The sequence below is a fragment of the Notechis scutatus genome, chromosome 2 (assembly GCF_049901735.1).
Source record: "Notechis scutatus isolate UNSWTSFEM ecotype Mainland chromosome 2, rNotScu1.2, whole genome shotgun sequence".
NCBI lineage: Eukaryota > Metazoa > Chordata > Lepidosauria > Squamata > Elapidae > Notechis > Notechis scutatus.
In genome coordinates, this window is record NC_142010.1 from 252,933,798 (window position 1) to 252,952,684 (window position 18,887).

Below are 18,887 nucleotides of genomic sequence, written 5' to 3' on the forward strand. Positions count from 1 at the left end.
GAATGCAGTGTTTGCAAAAATATACATGTTTCAGTAAATGTTGTTCATAGACCAATATGAAGAGAAAGCATGACTAAGTAGTAAAACAGCTGAATTAAAATGTGTTAGGAATTATTCTGCAGGAGCAGACAGAATAATTCTGGACACAGTACCAAATACACTATTCGGTTTGATGGAGAAACACCAATTTCACTTAAAGAGCAAGAACGGGTAAGCTTCTAGATCTTAGGATGGAGAGATAAGCATGTAAGGGTGAAATCAAACAAGGCAGATTTCATGGCTGAAAAATGCAAAGTCCTGGCTGCAATGGGCCTGAAAGCTTTTGCCTTTGATGTATGAATTTCAATATCAATAGAAATGAAGTGAATTTTTTTTTTTAAAAAAAAGGAATCCCTTCTCACCATAGGTGATATTCAGCAGGTTCTGACCAGTTCTGGAGAACCAGTAGTGGAAATTTTGAGTAGTTCAGAGAACCGGCAAATACCACCTCTGACTGGCCCCCATCTCTTCTCTGCCTCCCGAGTCCCAGCTGATCGGCTGGGTCTCCTTTTATTGCCCTGCACAGAAGAACGGAGCTGGAAAGCAGGTTAGTGGGGTGGGGCGAGAATGGGATTTTGCTTAACCTTCCCCCAGGAGTAAGGAGGCGATGGAGATTTTACAGTATCCTTCCCCTGTCACACCCACCAAGCCATGCCCACCAAGCCACATCATGCCCACCAAGCCACACCCACAGAACTGGAAGTAAAAAAAAATTGAATCCCACCACTGCTTCTCACTCCCTATGAGTGGTCTGAGTGTTCCTTAACCATTTGCTCTCTGCCAGAGGCCTGGGAGTTTGAGGATTCTGCATTATATCTTAGCTATTCCTAATAGCTGGATGGAGAGTTCTGATGTTGTTCCTGTGATCTGTTGGAACTGTTGGAGCTACTCTTCCAGATTAGGAATCACAGCCCCAAGTGTTCCTACAGCACTGGGACTTTATTTACCTCTCTAGTTCCTCCTTCAGGCCCTGATATTTCTCCGGGCTTCTCATATGTCTTCTTCCTAATGTTGCTGCCACTTGGCACTGCTACATCTATCACCGCGGCTGTCTTCTGCTCCTTGTCTACTACCATGATGTCTGGTTGATTAGCTAGTACCTGCTTGTCTGTCTGGATCTAGAAGCCCCACAAAATCTTAGCCTTCTTATTCTCCAGGCCCTTCTGTGAGATCTTCCACCTTGGGAGGCTCTGACGCATACATTGTGCAGATGTTCTTATACACAACACCAGCTACTTGATTGGACCATTCAGTGCATGCTGTTCCTGCCTGCCACTATGTGTTCAGTGTCTCTGAGGCCACGCTGCATAAACTGCACCTTGAGTCCTGTCTAGTGTGGTAGACCCCAGCTTCTATAGATCTGTTACTTAGTGCCTGTTCTTGTGCTGCTATGATCAATGCTTCAGTGCTGCCTTTTAGTCCAGTCCTTTCCAGCCACTGGTAGGAATTCATTCATTCATCCATCCATCCATCCATTCAATTTCTGTAGCAATCACCTCATCTAACTGTCAATGGTACATCCCGTGCAGGGTTTAATCCTGGGATGGGCCGCTATCGGTTCGCACCAGTTCAGGCAAACCGGATGTTAATTTTACATCTGGTTTGCCAAAATTATAACTTCAAAAAAGGCAACTATGTTCTTATAATCAACTATCTCTCTTCCCTTGATTGGCAATTTCTATTCACTGGATGCAATACAGTTGAAGACCATTACAACATATTCTTACTAGAAATCAAAAGAACCATCAAACTATATGTACCAATAACAACTCCCAAAACCAGGAAAAACAGATTACTCATAACAAAAAGGAAGCTTCAATCCAAAAAGAGATCACTTTGGCAAAAAAACCCAAATCTGGTCATGTTGCTAACTTCAAAAGCCGATACAAAAATCTATGCCACCAGATAAAAACTGAATGCACTAATTATCACATTAAACAAGAGGAAAACCTTCTATGTACAAATTCCACTTGTGCTTTCTACAATTTTGTAAACAACAAACTAAAAGACTCAAGGTCTATCCCACCCCTGAAAGGACCTAATGGCAAAGACTGCAACGACAAAACTATTAAAGCCTACCTCTTTAACACATTCTTTGGCTCAGTATTTGTAAACAGCAATGGATCAAGCCCAGTACTTCCTAGCTGAACCACAGACAACTACAATGATCTAATACATATCAATTTTACAGAAGACATTGTTGAAAAAGCACTGCACAATCTAAAACCAACCCTATTTATTGGACCGGACCGAATATGTGCCTACTTTTTTAAAAAGCTATCCACTGCCATAGTTTTAGAACCTGTAAGCATAATCTTTGAAAAATCTTTCAGGACCAGCTCCTTGCTAAAACTATGGTCACAGCCACGGTCATCCCTATCTTCAAAAAGGGAGACCCCAGCCTAGTTGAAAATTACAGACCAATCTCCTTATGCTGCATCACCTGTAAAGTCATGGAATCAATTATTAACTAATCCATTATCCTCCACTTAGAGACAAACAACCTACTCTCTAATAAACAATTTGGTTTCAGAAAAAAACTATCCTGTAATCTGCAACTATTACACTGCAAAAACATATGGACTACACAACTCAATCAGGGCAAAGCAATAGATGCAATCCACATAGACTTCTGTAAAGCCTTTGATTCAGTGGCACACGACAAACTACTACTAAAACTAAAATCTTATGGTATCTCTGGACACCTACATAACTGGATAGAAGCATTCCTGTCAAACAGACAACAAATGGTCAAAATTGGGAGCGTCCTATCAAATTCTGTACCTGTCAACAGTGGTGTCCCCCAAGGCAGTGTTTTAGGACCAACTCTTTTCATACTCTACATAAATGACCTCTGTGATCATATTAAGAGCAACTGCGTTCTCTTTGCTGATGATGTAAAGCTATTCAACACCACAGACAATACTGCTACCCTTCAAAAAGACCTTGACTATGTATCAGAATGGTCAACCAAATGGCAACTTCAAATCTCAACAAATAAATGCTCTGTCTTACATATTGGCAAAAAATAATAATCAGAAAATAAAATACAAGCTAAATAGTCAAGACCTTGTTGATGATCCAAACTCTGTCAAGGACCTTGGAGTACTCATCTCAAATGATCTAAGTGCTAGAGCCCACTGTAACTACATAGCCAAAAAGGCATTAAGAGTTGTTAACCTAATCTTATGTAGCTTTTTCTCTGGTAATATTACACTACTAACTAGAGCATACAAAACATTTGCTAGACCAATACTCAAATACAGCTCATCAGTCTGGAACCCACATTACGTATCTGATATTAACACATTTGAGAAAGTCCAGAAATATTTCACAAGAAGAGTTTTCCACTCCTCTATTCATTGCAGAATACCTTATGCCACCAGATTCAAAATTCTATACCTAGAAAACCTAGAACCGTGCCGCCTTTGGTCCAATGTAAGTATAGTACATAAAATTATATATTGCAATGTCCTACCTGTCAATGAATACTTCAGCTTCATCCACAACAATACAAGAGCACACAATAGATACAAACTCAAGGTTAACCACACCAAACTTGATTGCAGGAACTATGACTTCAGCAACAGAGTGGTTAATGTCTGGAATACTCTACCTGACTCTGTGGTTTCTTCCCCAAACCCCAAAAACTTTAACTTCAGACTGTCTACTATTGACCTCACCCCCTTCCTAAGAGGTCTGTAGGGGGCTTGCATAAGCGCACCAATCATGCCTACCGTCCCTGTCCTATTGTTTCTTTTTATTTTTCTTATAAGTATCTATCTCATGTATTCAAAACTATGTTTATTCTTATACCTGTATCTTGTAAACGATTGACAAATCAAATAAATAAATAAAATAAAATAAATAAACTGGTAGTTTGGCTGACTGGCTGGCCCCCTCCTGCCCTGCTCCGCCCCTCCCAGGAGTCTCCACGCAGCCCATTTTGTATCCCAGGTAAGTGTAGGGCCCATGCGGAGGCTATGGGAGGGAAAAATGGCCTCCCAGAGGTTTCGAAAGGCTGGAAATGGGCCTGTTTCCAGGTTCCAGAGGGCCTCCAGAGCCCAGGGAGGCCATTGCCATGCACTTCCTCTCTTTAGTCTTTTTCCCTTGTCTGTTGCTGCCTCAAATATTTTCTTACCAGTTCATCTTTGGATGCCATCTTATTGGTGTAGTCCCAATGGATATTCTGGATTTCATCCACAATCATGGCTTTGACATTCACCAGTCTCTGCCTCTTTCTGGTTGGTTTACAGTCTCTGGATCTTGGATTTTGGGCTGGAAACCTCTATACAATGTGATGAGCTTCCGGGTCTTCACATCAAAAGTTGTCCACCTTCAACCAACTCACTATCCCAGCAAGATTCAGCTCTGACAGGACAGTGGAGAATAGAAGGATTAGTATTCCTGGATATTAGGGATTTGGGATAACCATGACCTGGATGACTGAGAATCTCTACAGACATTTAGCTATACAATTTGGGATGAACACCCTTTGAATGGTGTGGGTGTAAGAATAGATTTCCAGAGGAAAAAAAATTGCAGGCTACAGGAACCAGGAGTACGACTCAGGTGGCCCTGAGGACACAGATAAAACCCCAAGTGCTTCAAGGACCCTCTAAAAGGAGGCAAATGACCAGCTGTCTGCAAGGAATATAAACTCTTCCATTCCCCACTATCCTGTCAGAGCTGAAGAAGCTTCATGAATGAGAAGTGAAACATCTTAAAAGAAAAAAAGAAAAAAGTCCAGTTGCCTCCTGAAAAAAGCAGCTTTGGGAAGACATATTTTTGTTCTTAGAAGAAAAATGAAGCAGTTGCTGTTGATTTCAGTACTTTGGCCACGTCACAATACCACCCCCCCTTTGCTTTTTCCCCAGATGTATGAACTTTGGAATCCAACAGTGTCCAGTGGACATGCTACAGCTGTTAAGGACCTGTGTGTCAACTTTATTTGCTAAAGTATGTGATGATCATTACGGTCTCAGGCTTGGAGCAACAAAGCAGAATGGACATACATACTTAATGATTTTACTCTCCAGCATTTACAATCAGCAAGAACAATTGGGTGTCACTGGAGACACGTCGAAGCAGCCCTGGCAAGCCATCGGCATGGTACCCAGCGTCAACTCTACGTGGCAGCACGCATTCCAAGTAAAAAATTAATTTACAAATGGGTTTCAAGGTACCCAGCAGATGGGAGAATAGCAAGGTCTCAGGCAATCACCCTCCTCTTTTAACCCTTGAGATGACAAAACTCAGACAAGCCATAAAAGATAATTGCAGCCTCTTGGATCGGATCTATTTAAAAGATAACCAGAGAAGGAAGGAGGAAAAAAACCTGCTTGCTTTAGAAGTGAAACACCTGTAGTTTTACTGCTAGCTAAGAAATATTGGCAGGAGACAAGAAGTGCATCAGGAAATATCAAAATGGTTTCTGCTGATATACATCTAGAGGAAAAGAGGGGCCAGTGAAACTTTGCAGATTTAGAAGGCAGCCTCTCTCAGGCTTTAAAGAGTTACTTTGCTGGCTGTGCACCGGTGAGCCGAGATCTACTGTATTCTTGATCCCATTCATTCTTTTCTTTTCATCTGCCTAGGCAAAGCCTGGTGTAGTACAGGTAGTACGTATGACCACAATGGAGCCCAGAATTTATGTGGCAAAATGAGAAATTTGTTAAGTGAGTTTTGCTCCATTTTACGATTTTTTCCTGCCACGTTTGTTAAGTGAATCACTGCCGGTCTTAAATTAGTAGCATGTGTCAACTAAAAAGATACTCCTTTGGTCTTTTCAGCTGCCAGCAGAAAGGGAGTAGGGGAAAACAATGCATTCCTCAAGTGCCTAGATAATCGCCCTGACAGCCCAAAGTTGTCAGCGTGCAAGAATATTACTGGAGAGCATGATGGATTACTCTTGGCTATGGATGTGTCCCATTGGAGAACATACATCCAGGGGGTGGGGGGAAGACCAGGGTCAAGGGGGAAATGAAGTGTCGGCTGCATCCAGCAAACGCCAACATGACCACTTCTAATAAATCTTTTTTTTTCTCAGACAGATGCGGCTAGAGACTTATGATTTGAATGGGGATGGATTTGTTGGAGCCCTGACAGGACGGTTGTTAAGGGAATCTGGCTTCCCCATGCAAGCTTGTCAGAAGGTTGCAAAATATGATACGCATGACCTCAGGACACTGCAACGGTCACAAATATGAACCAGTCGTCAAGCATCTGAATGTAAGTCACAAGACTATGGGGATGCTGCAATGGTCATAAGGGTGAAATTGTAGCCATAATTCACTTTTTTCAGGTGCTGTTGGAACTTCGAACAGTCAGTAAATGTACTGTTGTAAGTCAAGGCCTACCTGCCTGTATGAGCAAATGCCATTTAGTCAATCACAAGTCCAAATCTCATTTTGAACGATGCTTTGCTTATTTAAACTAAGATGATTTTGTTCACTTGCCCAAATGCTCCTTTTACAAATCCGCCAAGTCACTCAGTCCATCTTTTTCCACACTGGATTATTCCCTTTAATGAAGACTAAGAATTCCACTTTTCTTATAACTTGGTGCGGTTCTCTGGCAGCCTGTGCAGACAGCAGCAGAATTGGACAGTGGGGAAGAACGGGGACCAGTCCGGGAGTCTGGAGAGGACTTGGGCATTGCAGAGAAGGGGCCAAGATGGACCTCTGGAGTCTGGCAGCAGCGAGGCAGAGGACCCAGGGGAGCCTGTTCCCAGTGTATGTGTGTGTGCAGAGCTGCTAGAAGGCAAGAGCAGTTGAGACAAAAGGGGCAACTTGAGTAAGGCTCTAGAAAGAGTGCAGAGAAGAGCAACCAGGATGATTAGGGGATTGGAACTAAAACATATGAAGAACAGTTACAGGAATTAGGCATGGCTAGTCTCTGGAAGAGAAGGACCAGGGGAGACATGATAGCAGTCTTCCAATATTTAAGGGGCTGCCACAGGGAGGAAGGGGTCAAGCTATTTTCTAAAGTGCCTGTAGGCCAGACAAGGAATAATGGATGGAAACTGAACAAGGAGAAGTTCAACCTGGAAATAAGGAGAAACTTTCTGACAGTGAGACCAATCAACCAGTGGAACAGCTTGCCTTCAGAAGTTGTGGGAGCTTCATTACTGGAGGCTTTCAAGAAGAGATTGGACTGCCATTTGTCAGAAATGGTGTAAGGTCCCCTGCTTGGACTAGATAACCTACAAGGTCCCTTCCAACTCTGTTAATCTGTAATCTGAATGTAGGTGTCCCAGGAGAATGTTGCAGGATCCAATCAAGGCTGGTCACTGGGACCATGGGTTTTGTCTTCCAAGTTCTTGGACTCATGCTGGAGCCCATCTTCAGGGACTTTCTCTCTAGCTCGGAAGCTTGGAAGCCAAAACCTCTGGTCCCAGTGACTGATCGAGATTGGATCCTGAATCTCTTCTGTTGCATTCAACCCTTCAGACCTTGGATCAGACCTTCCATCAGACCTCCTGCTGAGTCAGAGATGAAAATACCTTAACCCAAACAAATGGTCTCCCATTTGTGCATTTGCCTTCCCCATCTATTTTTCCTGATTAAAAAAAGCAATGTCTGTTTCCTAGGAGCTCAGTCACTGAGCTTCTGTGTTGATAGAGAGCCGTCTGTGCCTTTGATACCTTAAGCTCAAGCATCTCTTCTGCTCTAAAAAGCAATTGAGCAAGAAGAGCAGTCACAAGAGTGATCCACTAACAAATGCAGGAGGCTAACAGACTATCTCTTTACTACATGCATCTGTTTCCACTGACTTATTTAATAAGAGATGCATCTTTCCTCTATTGTTTTGGTTAAAAGGGGATGCTTCATAGACGTTCTGACACATGTAAACGCCTGCATGATTGCCAAGGTATAACCCAACCAGTTAATCTACCAGAATCCTTGTAAATTGTCCAAAGAAGCTGAGTGATGAGTTTTGTCTGGCCTTGAAATATTTCCACTTCCAAGAGAGTCTAGTTCAGTTTTTTTTTTTTACCTGTGAGGACATTCAGATATGCTAGTTGGGAAATTTGAAGTATGGTAGTCTCAGTGTACTTAATGGGTGCCAAGTTCAAGGAGGCTGAACTAGATCATCGCAAACTTGAGCATCCCTTTTGGTTTTGTGTAATTACATGGGGGGAGGTGTTGTCTGTCCCCCTCCCCATGTAATTACACTGCACAGATTTTTTTGAGAAAATCTATTTCAATCAAGTATACGAGGCTCTGCATGTTTTCTTTTTATACCCTATGATGAAATCATGCTCAAGAGAATGCCAGCATGGTTAATCAACAGAGTCAAGAAAACTATTGAAGTAAGAAATACTTTCTTCTGCAAAGACTTGCCCAAATGAGAACAATAAGAAATACCAACTTTCATCAAAGAAATATAAATGGACAATCGGAAGACCAAAGGAAAAAAAGGGTGGGGGGGGATATTAGGAGATTCAGCAGTATAAATGAGTTTAAAGATTTATTGCAAGCTTAAACTCTACAAGAATCTGACCAATGAACAGTCAAGAAAAATAAGCGGTAGATAAGAAAGGCAATCAAAGGTGGGTTGGACTTAGATCTCTTGCAAGCATGCAAGATTTATGACACATTTGACTCCCTCCTTCAAGCTCAGCCTGGTCATCTCCTACAATCTGTTCCTAAAAACATTAAGACTAATATTTAGGGAGAAAAATGGGCAGCACAGGAATGAAGAGGATAGAGCAATTCCCATTGGAAAAAAAACAATATTGGGAAGCTTAGGAAAATAATGAAGCAACTGAGGTCATCATAAAAAGTTATTCAACTTTTCATGGGATGGGGAAAGTGAACAGATTTCTCCTTTATCCCTGAAGTTGAATCATGGGAATTTCAGGAGAGATAAAAGGACACCATTCTTTCCATCTCACTCATAGTTAAACTTAAGGAATTTGCTACTCAAAGATGGCATTAAAGACTGCATGTATTTAAAAGGAGATCACATACATTCATGGATAACAAGATTATTAGTAGTTACTCATCACTCATCTGCCTTCTCTGTTTGATTAGCTGGGTTGTAATTGGGATAAGACAGTTCCTCAAGTATCTTGGTCCCACGCCATGAAGGGTTTTGTAGATAATAACCAACACATTGAATTGGACCCAAAAACAAACCAACATCCAATGCAGCTCAGGCATCAGAAGTGTTATATGCGCCACCCTAGGGATGCCAAAGCTGCTTGTGCCACTGGGTTCTACACCAATTGCAACTTCCAAATATCCTTCTCTGTCTACCCAAATACTCTGTGTAGAGTGCAGAGTGCAACCATGAAGGTCCCAGCCAGCTCATCAGGAAGGATCAGAACGGAGATTTTTTTCTCTCTCATTGATTCAGAACATATAATAAATAGAAGATGCAACTCCTTTTGAAGGAAAGGATGACAAGAACCCCATCAGGGGGAAGAAGTATCACTGTTTGGCTGAACACTGAGATTTTGTGCAAGTGCAGTTTTCTCAAGGAAATGAGATGTTTGTTTATATCTTCTAGGCATATCCTTCAAACCCAAGTAAATCCATTCTTCTATGAAGTAGGATCCCATCAAGGCTTGACAACAGCAGCTAAATAGGATGCTTAAAATTGGAAAGTGACCTATTTATTATTAATTATCCTAATTGCAATTTAAAACAAAAGACATGCAAGAAGAGCAGAAGTCATTTGTTTTAGAAACAGTTCTCTGCAAGTTCAAATTGAAACTGTCTCTTTGGCCTCCTGCTTCTTTGCCTCTCCTACAGAATTTATGGCTCAGCAGGGATTCTTAATTATGGACTGAGTTATGGTGCACAAAGAGGATTGTAAACTGAGGAAAATGATGTAAACCATCGTATGGTTTTAAGGTTTGCATGGTGGGGTGGGACTTTTTTCGCTTCTCAAACTTCCCCGAAAATCCACATTTCTAATCCGAAAGAGAGAGAGAGAGAAAACATCTGGGATGCTTGGGAAATGAAATCTGGATCAAAGACATGGGGGGGGGGGAAATGAATGCAATGATGAGCGCAATAACAGCTGATGAATGGGAAATATTCTTGTGCTGGGATTCCCACCTGGGCGGGGGACATTTGCTGCTTCATTTCCTCCTCAGAAGTGTTGGAGAAGGTACACACACGACCATCAGCTGAAAGGCTGAAGAACGCCAGAATCCTCCTGAAAGCCTCGGTGAATTCTGAATGGAAGAAGCGTTGGGAGGAGGAGGGGGGAGAGAACAGGATGTGTTTTAATCCTCTCATAACTCATCAAGCATGCTTCCTCCAAGTCATTCCCCAGACACACAGCTTTTCCAGAAGGAGTTTATCTGTCCATGAGTTAAATATTTTCAGACATGTTCAGAAAGAAAATAGAGAAGGCTGGGCTTGGAAAAGTGGCATTCTCTTGCACAAGATGTTTATGCAACAGGGATTGTGACAGAGGAAAATGCTCTGGGGGGCTTTTACAGGCTGCTGTAATGTCATTCCTTAGGCTGCAGATGAATTATAAGGCCCATGTGTAACCCACAAGGCAAGGATTTATTTATTTTTTCCGATGGCAAAGTTGGTGGAAAGTGGACTTCTGTTTTAATCCTATACTTCCAGAACTCTTAGGGAGAAGAGCTGTCTCAGAAACTGGTTTGCTTCTCACAGTGCCAAATATATCAGGGCTTAACCTGATTCTGGGCCTTTGCCATATTCGACAATCCTACAATTCTGCATATTGGTTATAATGAGGTGATTACATGCTGATTATTTTCTTGGTGAGTTTGCCCCATTGTGATAAAGCAGGTGATACATCAGGAGTGGGATTCATCCAGTTCGGACTGGTTCGGTCGAACCGATAGTTCTGGCGATTAGTTGGCCCTTCCCACCCACCCCTGCCCTAGTCTGTCCTATATTTCCATGTTTTGCAGCCCAGCTGATTCATGTGGCACAGCGGATTGTCACGCCCCAGCTGTTTTACTCACCCGGGGCTGCAGCAGAAGGTAAGCACTAGAGCTGAAAATGGGTGGTTTTCAAACGCTGTGCACACGCTCACCAAACCAGTTGTTAAACCAGTTGAATCCCATCACTGGTTAGTGTCCTACTTCTAGAACATGCAATGAATCTAGAACATAACTGAGGACCTACTTTAGGCATATGTCATTACCATGAAGAAGCATGATGATCCTGATTGCACAGGAGACCAATCTCACAATGCAGGGCAATGAATTCTATCCCAGAAACACTTTATCTTCTCTGAAGTTAAAGGTAACCCTCAGAATTATGCCTGTGAGAGGAGACAATAGGCTTGGCCTTGAGCAATAATAATAATAGAATAACAGAGTTGGACGGGACCTTGGTGGTCTTCTGGTCCAGTGGTTGCCAGCTGGTGGGCCGGGGATCACTGGTGGTCCATGAGAAAATTGTGGTGGTCCACAGAGAAATGTCCCTCCCAAAGCACCCCCCCAAAGCAATTAATCCAGGCTGCACGGGAACACAAGGCTGCACCGCCCACATGGCCTGCCCACCCGCTGGCCCCCACCCTTCGGCCGAGTGCAAACCTTACCTTGAGTAGAGCCAAGCGAGCTGGAACTGGAAGGTAAGACCAATGGTGGGGGAGGGAAATCCACCCTGGGGTGGCTTGCTGACGTTGGTGGGAAAGTTGGTCTCATATTCCAGAGCTGCAGTAGTCACAGGACTGGCCCTTCGGTCATCCTAGAGCAGCTGCTCCTCCACCCGGGTGCACCGACCTGCCATGGATTGGAGGAGCTGCTCCGGGATGACCAAAGAGCCAATCTTGTGACTATTGCAGCTCTGGAATATGAGACTGACTTTCCCACCAACGTCAGCAAGCCACCGTCAGTCAAAATTCATATTAGTGGTCCACGGGATTTAAAATTATGAGTTTGGTAGTCCCTGAGGTCCAAAAGGTTGGCGACCCCTGTTCTAGTCAAACCTCCTTCTCAGTACCATTTCAGACAAATGGTTGTTCAATCTTTTCCCAAAAACCTCCAGTGTTAGAACACCCACAACTTCTGAAGGCAAGCTGTTCCACTGATGAATTGTTCTGACTCTCAGAAAATTTCTCCTTAATTTTAGGTTGCTTCTCTCCTTGATTAGTTTCCATCCATTGCTTCTTGGCCTGCCTTCAGGTGCTTTGGAGAATAGGTGGACCCCTTATTCTTTGTGGCAGCCCCTGAGATATTGAAACATACTATCATGCCACCTCCAGTCCTTCTTTTCATTAAACTAGACACAGACAATTCCTGCAACCATTCTTGGTATGTTTTAGCCTCCAATCTCCTAATCATTTTGTTGCTCTATCTCTGTGCTCTTTCTAAAAACTCAACATCTTTTTTATATCGTAACTACCAAAACTGGATGCAATGTTCAAAGTGTGGCCATACCAAGGCATTATAAAGTAATATTAACACTTCACTTGAATATATGAATGTATTCAGGATGAACATATTCAGCTGATTGGTCCGTTATGAAGTAAAAACATTTTATACATATAATGTTCTGGAAGTGGGCTGATTCACTAGTTCTCAGAGCTTCTTGTTATCAGAGCTAATGAGATTTGTTAGATAAAGATCTGAGAGGTGATCATAAAAGACTTATAAGGGTGTCATTAGTAGATACTTGGAGAATTCTGCACTACAACCCAAAGATCTTTTGGTTCCCTTACTTCTTACCCTTTCTATTCATACAGGAGTGGCAAAGTTTGCTAGTGACTTTGGTGAGAACCAACTCATTTTCTTTTCCTTTTAGAACTGCTTCTTCCTTAGTAAACCCCATGCCTTTCCTTTGTTTTCCCAGATGTTTGCACACCTGGATTCCTTCGCTTCCTCCTTCCTACCCATCTCCTTTGATGTAGACCCTTTTTCTTTTCTTTTTCTCCCTTCACTCTGCCTGTGCAATAATCAAGAGGAAAGGGTATAGGTTGTCCTTTTGCTTCTATATTCCTCTGCAGGTCCTTGGAAAGCTTAAAGCAAGGAAAGGAAGCTTCGTGTTACTGTGGGCAGAAAGTGGGAAAGTGATGAGTGCCCATAATAGCAATGGTAATGGGACGACTTGCCACAGCCAACTTGCTGTGCCCAACTTACCATGGCCAATTCATCGCAGCCAACTCACTGTGGGACAATTCCCCATGGCCAACTCACCAGGGACAATGTAACAATTCTGTTTAATTACTTAAAATAAATAAAAAATATTTAAATTTTTGCCATTCATATTTTATTCTGCTCCTCCTCTTACATTCTTTCTTTAATGTTTCTATTCCATCATTTTTTATATATATTAATGTAACTCTTGTCCCACAGCGAGTTGTCCCACAGTGAGATGACTGTAGCAAGTTGTTCTGCAGCAAGTTGGCCATGGCAAGTTGACTGTGGCAAGTTAGGTGTGGTGAATTGGCTATGGTGAGTTGGCCATGGCGAATTGTCATAGACCCAATAGCAATGGCCTAAGCCAAGGGTCTTCAAACTTGGCAAGTTTAAGACTTGTTGACTTCAACTCCCAGAATTCCTGAGCTAACATGACTTGTGAAGTCCACAAGTCTTAAAGCTGTGAAGTTGAAGACCCCTGGCCTAAGCAGAAAAGGTTGATCTTATGTCTTATATACCACTTCACAGTGCTTTATAGCCCTATCTAAGCAGTTTACAGAGTCAGCATATTGCCCATTACAATCTGGGTCCTTGTTTTACCAACCTCAGAAGGTTGGAAGGCTGAGTCAACCTTGAACCTGGTGAGATTCGAACTGCCAAATTGTAGGCAGACAGCAGGTAGCAGTAGTCGTCTGTATTACTGCATTCTAACCACTGCACCACTAAGGCTCATCTGCTCTTAGTCTTAAAAGCAGATTGCAAATTATGTAGGTAGATTGTAGTGAGACCATTCTTAACTGTTCTCTACTCACGGTGGGTGGAGAGGAAGTCACCACAATTTTAATCTTCTCGAGTAGGGAACAATTCCTGCTTGTGGTGCATTTTTTGAAAGAAAAGCTAGGATAACATAATATATGGAAAAAAAATTTCTCCCTCCCCTTTAAGTTACTAAAATGAGATCAGTAACAAGGTTCATGGGTACAGTTGGAACTGTTGTTTTGTAAAAATGCTTGCTCCATGAAGATTCCACAGAAGCACAGGACTAACTGAAGCTCCCATCAACACAATCTTAAGAGCACTGGGCTTCTGTAAGATTAATGAACAAGAGACCATATTAAATTTACTTTCAAATTACATTAATTCATCCTTAGTTTCACTGATGAGAACCACGGGAAACTTGGAGATATGCTTTGGAATACAAAGGTTCTTGGGTTCTTATTTTGGACTGATAATATTCCTTATGAAATAAAAAAATATTGTCGAGTAAGTGATAGTATTAGCAATAGCAATAGCATTTAGACTTAAGTACTGCTTTACAAGGTTTTACAGCCTTCTTTAAGCAGCGTACAGAGTCAGCATATTACCTCCAACAATTTGAATCCTCATTTTACTCACCTCGGAAGGATGGAAGGCTCAAACTTGAGCCTGGTGAGATTTGAACTGCCAAATTGCAAGCAGACGGTATTCAGCAGAAGTAACCTGTCATGCCCCTGGTGGAAACTGACTCTGAGGGAGAGGAGGAACAGCCGACAGGAAGTGGAAGTGTGGCTTCGGAGATTGTGGAGGAGTCTGGGGAAGGGCAGAGGCCAGCTGGGCAGTCAGAGGAGGACCCAGGCCCATCCCCTCTCCATCCTAGGGCACACAGGGAGGAGAGGATAAGGGAGAGACGTGGTCTACAGGGGAGGAGAGGGCCTTGATCCTCTTCATGGGCTGCAGCTGTGACAACTGGATAAGAGGACGGACATGCGTATGAGCAAGTGCTGGAAACAAAGCGTGGAAATATCTCTTGTTTATTGTTTCTCTCTGAGTTTGACGTCCTTCCCAGTGTGTGTTCTGATATCTGTGGATGTCTTCCAGCCCTTATCTTGCCTGGTTTGTGTTGTTTTTTTGCTTTTTATAATTTAAAGGGCATTGCCTCCTTCTTGTAACTGCTTGCGTGGGAGGGTTTTTTTTTTGTCTCCAGTCAAGGATATTTGGAGCTTGGAAGCAAAGTGAAGGAATAAAAGAGGCTTCACCTCTTTTTTGTGACTGTGTTTATTATGTATCCCACCCTGGGTCATCACATAACCTACAGTACTGCACTTTAATCGCTATATAAAAAATTATGTAAGTAAATAGATTTGTTGTTGTAACCAGAAGTCATAATAGCAGAGCATAAAATAAAGAAAAAGAATAGAAAATTATTTTAAAAGTGCTAGCTGTAAGAATATTAGATCAAGATAAAATAAAGACTACAATAAAAACTTAGAATCTCTTTCTAAGTTTCAGACAACAAAGCAAAAATAGCAGCCTGACTACTCATAGCTGTAAACTCATCAGCAGGAAGATAATTCAAATGATATAAGACCTGAGTGTTAATTCGGTCCTGATGTCAACATAAATGGGGCAGTGGAAGACATAGTGAAGTAACATCCACCACTTCAAGAATATAGATGCTGTTCGACATCCCTCTTCAAAGATTTGCTGAATACGTGATCTACAAGTGAAGGGATGTTAAAATATGAGTAATATTAACCAGATATCAGAAGGGGCTTCTGTGTTTTTTATAGTAATGATAATGAGAACTCTATGGATATGTTTATATCCATGAAGTCCTTAGGACTTAAGTCCAACCTGTAGGCAATTTTTATTTATTTCTTTTCCTCTCACACCTCCAATGTTTTTATCCTGACCCTTTCCCCTAGACCTGTCTTTTCTGATAGAAACTCTGAAGTCATTTTAAAAATTCCAATTTATCAAATAATTCAGTGCAGCTGGTAAAATGTTCCCTCTCTTTTGGCCAGTGTTATTAATAATGTGCCACTCCAGATGTGATGCTAGCAATCAGGACGACTCTATTCTTTTAAAGATTATGTCACACTCTCGGTCTTCTCAGCCCTCCTTTCCTGTTTTTTCCCCCCTTTCCATTTCAAATGTGGTTCACCAAGTTCATCTTGGTGTTCAAATTTAAAATAAATTAGGAAATGTGTAGGCAGATCCTCCAGGGTAATTACAGTCTTGATGTCTAACCCTTCACCTTTTCCTCTCCCCCGCCCCCTTGTTGACTTTCATCTTGTCTAATTTTAGGAATAAAGGTAATATTTTTCACTCTCCCTTGCTCAAAGTGAGAATTCTCAGGAGGCATGGAAGAGACACATCCCACCCACTCAAGCAAGAATTCCAGGACACTTTTTGATATCACTTTTCTGATATTGGACCTGCTGTTAACTATTTTTTCAAACTTAATGATGCCATTTGTAATGTTTATTTAAGCTGTCATTTAAAAACAAAATACAATTTTGAAAAAGCTGCTAAAGCTCTATTTTCACAGCCTAAGAAGGTGACTTCCATACTGTTGTACAACAAGTCCAGGATGATATGTGAGTTGAACCTGCCTCAAAAGCATCTTTATGATTAATTGGCATTTATGTATATGTGGAATGGGAGGAAGCCTGTGAAGAAATCAATTTATGTATTACATTTGAGTGAAACAGATTTCTATTTTATTTAGGCTTGATCAGACATCACCTCAAAGCTGTGTCTAACCCTCTCATTTTTCTCTCAGTCTTCTCTTCCTGTCTTCATTATATCATATTTTGGCGGAAAAATAGTGTAAGGCTCCCAATAAAGGATAATATTTGTAGCTCAGGGTTGAACTACGGAGTTCTTGGTGCTTCCTGAGCTTTCTTGTTTGCTTGCAGATGTTTCATTATCCAACTAGATCACCTCATCAAGCCAAATCCAAAACACTAGGGACCTCTTGGAAATTTTCCATCCACACAAATCAGCCATCAATAGACACATAGAGATAAACCCCATTTAACACCTTTCAAAAGTGACAATATAAAACCCAGGAAGGAAACAAAAAGGCTTAGAACTTTTGGGAAACACCCAGTCAGATGATCAAGTATGGAACTAGCCTCAAGTCTTTGTGCAGTTTTCTTAAGCTTCATAGAGCTTTATCCAGGGGTGGGATTCAAAATTTTTAACAACTGGTTCTGTGGGCATGGCTTAGGTGGTGGGCATGGCTTGGTGGTCATGTGACTGGGTGGACATGGCTTGGTGGTCATGTTATTGGCTGGGTGTGGCCAATTCAATATCACTCACATCGAGGCACGCGTCTCCTCCCCTGACCTCTCATGACTGTGGGGATGCTGCAACAGTCGTATGTGTGAAAAATGGCCATAAATCACTTTTTCAGTGTCATTGTAACTTTGAATAGTTACTCCACACAAACAAAGTACCAGCAGAGGAGGGAAAAAAAACTCCAGAAAAATTCCTGAGACAGGAAGTTTAGTCCTGCCAAGAATGTAATCAGAGGCAGTTTCTGTAAGCAACACCAGAATGTTTCCTTCCTGCCTTCCTTACAGGATTAGGCCAGTAATTTCTTCTAACAACCGGTTCTCCGAACTGCTTAGAATGTTAACAACCGGTTCTAGCGAATAGGTGAGAACTGGTAGAATCCCACCCCTGGCTTTATCCATCTGTTTCCAGTCTGAGGCTGGCAATCTGGGGGATTTCTGTATAATAGACAAAATGTAATAAAATAGCATTGAATTCTACATGTGTGGGTCAAGTTCCTTGTGCCTGACAAGAACACAATGTGTCCAGCAGCCAACATTTAGATAAGCAGGGATTAATACAAGACAAATGAGCAACCAAAAAGCAATACTCTAATCAAGGAACGGAGCAGCCTCCAAATCCAATAAATAAATAAATCTAAACTTGCAGTTCCCAAACTGAGCACTATGGTGCCCCAATTCTGGTTTATGGACACCATGAAATACTTATTGAGACATTAAAGGATACTTTCAACGGAGAGTGTTTAGAAACATTGGTTTAGACAATAAGCCTAAATGGTTTTAAGTCTATTCTTTATCTTCCATCCTCCAATTTCCAATGGAAATCATTCTCAGGTAAAGATTCCCTGAGATTTCCTGACAATGCTTTGAGGCCTATACTATTCCAGACAAATGGCTTACAATCTCTTCTTAAAAACCTCCAGTGATGGAGCACCCACAACTTCTGAAAGCATTATCTTCATTCAAAATTTTGCATTTTATTTTTCCCTCAGACTCATCCCTGGTTCAGTGAATTATCCAAGTCTCAACCCCATGAAATCTCCCGTGTCTTCAATGCCTCCTGAAAGGCAGAATCAGCTCCATATGTTTTAATTGTCTTTTTTTTAAAAAAAAAAAAATACTTATATAAAACAAGCATATCAAAAAGACCAGGCTAAAACTTTCTCCCAATGTTTCGGCATTTTTCTGCACATGTTTATAAAGATGTGCTCAAGGATGAACATTTCAGGCTAAACGCCAATCCGGTGAATATTTCATCACCGGTAGCATGTTAAATCCATCAAGTAATTTTAAATAATACTGCAGCTCAAACAAATGAGGGCCTACAGATATGGTTCAGTTCAAACCAGAAGGTGGGAATCTATTGTTGATGGCAACAGTGACGCATATTTCTTTCCTGATTTTCTTCCAAGGAGCTCAGGATGTGAGGTTATTGCCTTCAATTCTTACGGTGTTCCTGTAATATAGATTACATTCATTGCACTTTACTCTTGCTCTATATAGAGAATGACATACAAGTTTTCTTTCATTCATTCCTTTCTTTCTTTCCTTCCTTCCTCCGTCCCTTCTTTCTCTCTCTTTCTCTCTCTCTTTTCCTTCCTTCCTTCCTTCCTTCCTTCTTACCTCCCTCTCTCCCTCTCCCCCTCCTAGTGCTGGATTAGAGTAGAGAGACATTTGAGCCATCCCTCTTTCTCAGCCCTAAACTA